The following is a 5,000-nucleotide window of genomic DNA, read 5'->3' as shown; positions in this document are numbered from 1 at the left end:
CCCCCACCAGCCGGCTGTAGCGCGTGCGCCCACGCACCGCGCTGCCAGCACGCCGGGCGGCCCCCCCTCACCGGCCGGGGACGGTCCCACCCAGCCACCGCCGCGTATCGCCTCACACCCAGATCCCCTTTCACGTTCGTGGGCATGGTGGGTCCCCTTTCACGTTCGTGGGCATGGTGGGTATCCCTGAAACAACCGGTTAATAGCTCGACCGATCGTCGCCAACACTGATTCACCTCTAGCGAGAACAACCGCACCACAACGGGTTACCGGTTGTTCATTTGCGTAACGTCACCAGCAAACGTACACGTCCATCGCCATTTGCAACGAGTATTGCATGCCTGTGTCAGGTGTCACAACACACTACGTCTGCCCACATAGACGCAACAACATGTGCACGCCTAGAGAACACGTGGAAGGTAGACCCCGTACGTATGCGGTGTCCATTGCGCGAACGACTGTCAGCCCGCCTCTGCAGCATGTCGCAGATGTGGAACGCGGTGCAACATGCTATCACGGTGTGTGAGAAGAGACGACTACGTCCGAATACACGCTCCACTACATCAACAGACTGCTCATGCTGATCGCCATCCAGGGCGTCCGTTCCTCCCACACGTCTGTATGGCGTACCACACTGCAATCCAGCTCTTATAGGGAGACGACACGTAGCTGCGTGCACAATATTTGGACTGTATGGTCCGCCGTTGCTAGGCGCTGTCGTCATACGGTCACATGGGCCACGATGTATCATTCAGTACATACGGAGCAATGTGCAGTACAGTTTGTGGGTTTTGCGTACATCGGCGGACAGGTGACAGGCCGTACCACAACGTAGGCTGAGTACGTCGGCATGCGAAGGGCATTGAACATGCAAACTTCTCACCGACCAGCTTGCGAAGGCAGGGGGGAAGGGGGGGGGGCATGTACGTCCTGCTGCTATCCACACTACAGTGTATAGCAGGAGCATGTGGAAAGTCAGCAACACCTGCAAGGTGTTTAACATGACGCGATACACAGGGGACCGGGCAGTGCGAGTAGCGAACTATATTGCGAGGGTTGCGGTTAGGCAACACTACACTACTTTAACGGGTTGCATAACAATTACAGAGCAGGTTCAGCGACAACGTGCGTCAGGTTAAGGCGCAATATAGTTTAGGTTACGGCGCACTTTAGGTTAGGTTAAGGCACATTATAGGTTAGGTTAAGGCACAACATGGGTTACGTTAAGGCACAACATGGGTTACGTTAAGGCACAACATGGGTTAGGTTAAGGCACAACATGGGTTAGGTTAAGGCACAACATGGGTTAGGTTAAGGCACAACATGGGTTAGGTTAAGGCACAACATGGGTTAGGTTAAGGCACAACATGGGTTAGGTTAAGGCACAACATGGGTTAGGTTAAGGCACAACATGGGTTAGGTTAAGGCACAACATGGGTTAGGTTAAGGCACAACATGGGTTAGGTTAAGGCACAACATGGGTTAGGTTAAGGCACAACATGGGTTAGGTTAAGGCACAACATGGGTTAGGTTAAGGCACAACATGGGTTAGGTTAAGGCACAACATGGGTTAGGTTAAGGCACAACATGGGTTAGGTTAAGGCACAACATGGGTTAGGTTAAGGCACAACATGGGTTAGGTTAAGGCACAACATGGGTTAGGTTAAGGCACAACATGGGTTAGGTTAAGGCACAACATGGGTTAGGTTAAGGCACAACATGGGTTAGGTTAAGGCACAACATGGGTTAGGTTAAGGCACAACATGGGTTAGGTTAAGGCACAACATGGGTTAGGTTAAGGCACAACATGGGTTAGGTTAAGGCACAACATGGGTTAGGTTAAGGCACAACATGGGTTAGGTTAAGGCACAACATGGGTTAGGTTAAGGCACAACATGGGTTAGGTTAAGGCACAACATGGGTTAGGTTAAGGCACAACATGGGTTAGGTTAAGGCACAACATGGGTTAGGTTAAGGCACAACATGGGTTAGGTTAAGGCACAACATGGGTTAGGTTAAGGCACAACATGGGTTAGGTTAAGGCACAACATGGGTTAGGTTAAGGCACAACATGGGTTAGGTTAAGGCACAACATGGGTTAGGTTAAGGCACAACATGGGTTAGGTTAAGGCACACCATGGGTTAGGTTAAGGCACACCATGGGTTAGGTTAAGGCACACCATGGGTTAGGTTAAGGCACAACATGGGTTAGGTTAAGGCACAACATGGGTTAGGTTAAGGCACAACATGGGTTAGGTTAAGGCACAACATGGGTTAGGTTAAGGCACAACATGGGTTAGGTTAAGGCACAACGTAGGTTAGGTTAAGGCACAACGTGGGTTAGGTTAAGGCACAACGTGGGTTAGGTTAAGGCACAACGTGGGTTAGGTTAAGGCACAACGTGGGTTAGGTTAAGGCACAACATGGGTTAGGTTAAGGCACAACATGGGTTAGGTTAAGGCACACCATGGGTTAGGTTAAGGCACAACATGGGTTAGGTTAAGGCACAACATGGGTTAGGTTAAGGCACAACATGGGTTAGGTTAAGGCACAACATGGGTTAGGTTAAGGCACAACATGGGTTAGGTTAAGGCACAACATGGGTTAGGTTAAGGCACAACGTAGGTTAGGTTAAGGCACAACGTGGGTTAGGTTAAGGCACAACATGGGTTAGGTTAAGGCACAACATGGGTTAGGTTAAGGCACAACATGGGTTAGGTTAAGGCACAACATGGGTTAGGTTAAGGCACAACATGGGTTAGGTTAAGGCACAACATGGGTTAGGTTAAGGCACAACATGGGTTACGTTACGGCACAACATGGGTTATGTTACGGCACAACATGGGTTACGTTACGGCACAACATGGGTTACGTTACGGCACAACATGGGTTACGTTACGGCACAACATGGGTTACGTTACGGCACAACATGGGTTACGTTACGGCACAACATGGGTTACGTTACGGCACAAATTAGGTTAGGTTACGGCACAAATTAGGTTAGGTTAAGGCACAAATTAGGTTAGGTTAAGGCACAAATTAGGTTAGGTTAAGGCACAAATTAGGTTAGGTTAAGGCACAAATTAGGTTAGGTTAAGGCACAAATTAGGTTAGGTTAAGGCACAAATTAGGTTAGGTTAAGGCACAAATTAGGTTAGGTTAAGGCACGATATAGGTTAGGTTAAGGCACGATATAGGTTAGGTTAAGGCACGATATAGGTTAGGTTAAGGCACGATATAGGTTAGGTTAAGGCACGATATAGGTTAGGTTAAGGCACGATATAGGTTAGGTTAAGGCACGATATAGGTTAGGTTAAGGCACGATATAGGTTAGGTTAAGGTACGATATAGGTTAGGTTAAGGTACGATATAGGTTAGGTTAAGGTACGATATAGGTTAGGTTAAGGTACGATATAGGTTAGGTTAAGGTACGATATAGGTTAGGTTAAGGTACGATATAGGTTAGGTTAAGGTACGATATAGGTTAGGTTAAGGTACGATATAGGTTAGGTTAAGGTACGATATAGGTTAGGTTAAGGTACGATATAGCGTAGGTTCAGATACACATTGTTGTAGGGAAAGGTGTATTGGGGGGGGGGGCGGCAGGTTCGTTGATAGTGATTATCGTAATTGGATGCCTGCGGTATTATCCGATTTGTCACGTCAGGATGCACTTTTGGCTCATGACAGGCGGCGCTCCGATTCCATGGTTGTGGCAGATCTGTGTCTTTCATTCCTGCCATTGTTTGTGTGCTGTGACAGGAGGCAGTATTGTGATGTTGGGTGCACCACTGTGTAGGACATGTGTGGGTGTTCGTGGCTTAGCTGAGCAATGTGCGGATGTCGGAAGGGTGGGATATTGTGTTTTCTGGGTGGACCTCCCGGTCTGGTAATGATAGTGTGGATTGTGTCATGTGGCGGAGAGGATGCACTGGATGTTCTTCCATGCTGGTGGTTAGATATTGTGTGTGATAAGAGAGTAGTGTGTGATAAGAGTGTCTGGCTGACGTGTGGTTCTCATTGTGTGCAGAGTCTTTCAGCATGTATAGGGACGGTTGTATATATTATCTGTATTCTGATGGCTCTGCATCTATTACTAATCAGTGCCGTGTATACGGTTACTCTAGTTCCAGTCGAAACTGTTCTATCTCTGTACATTAGTGACACTGCGGCTCCACTATGTTGCCGCCCCTGTCGGCCGTTTCCCCCAGTGTATGGCTAATGATTATCAGCAATCAGTCTATTAGTCAATACCGGTAGTGTGACGACGTCAAATGTCCGGGATGGGGGAAGCTACACCCTTCCCGTGGGTCAGGGCCTAGAAAGACTCTTCCCACGCAGGAGACTCGGACTGTCGTTACTCTTCCGAGACATATATGTGCCCAGCGTTTTTTTGCGGCTGCGAGTGCAACGCCAGGAGGCTCGGACTGTCGTTACTCTTCCGAGATATATATTTGCCCAGCGTTTTTTGCGACTGCGAGTGCAACGCCCACGGGTGCCAACATGGATGGGGCGCTTCCTAGCTGATGGCTCAGCATGAGAATCCGTACAGTGAGCAATGCGATCGCGTCTGTAGCTTGTACGTGGTACAGCTCGCAGCTCATGAATAGGGACAGCGGGAATGTCGCATATTGGAAATATCTCTTCATGAAACGCATGTTATAGGTGTGAATTGCACCTTACGAGTGCGGGAAACGTCCGCCGTTCATCCGCTGGCGATGCGAGTTGGGCGGTTGGGGTGGGGCACGAACGGGTGCAGGTGGTGTGATTGCCGGTCCACGACTTCGTGCGGCAGAGGCACTGGCGTATGGGTGCTGTGGTCGACAGAGGCTGCATGCTTTGTGGGTGGCGTCGAAAGATGGGCACTGTGGGCCCATCGATGTCTTAGTCGGCTTGGCGTCCCATAGATGGCGGTATCGTCGTTGCAGGAGCTCATGCTGAGGGAGACCTACAGATGGCGGTATGTTTTGTGGTGCGCTCGACATGGCGGACGTAGTGTT

The sequence above is a fragment of the Schistocerca serialis genome, unplaced genomic scaffold, assembly GCF_023864345.2.
Source record: "Schistocerca serialis cubense isolate TAMUIC-IGC-003099 unplaced genomic scaffold, iqSchSeri2.2 HiC_scaffold_1045, whole genome shotgun sequence".
In the NCBI taxonomy this organism is placed as follows: Eukaryota; Metazoa; Arthropoda; class Insecta; order Orthoptera; family Acrididae; genus Schistocerca; species Schistocerca serialis.
Note: the sequence above shows the minus strand (reverse complement) of the source record.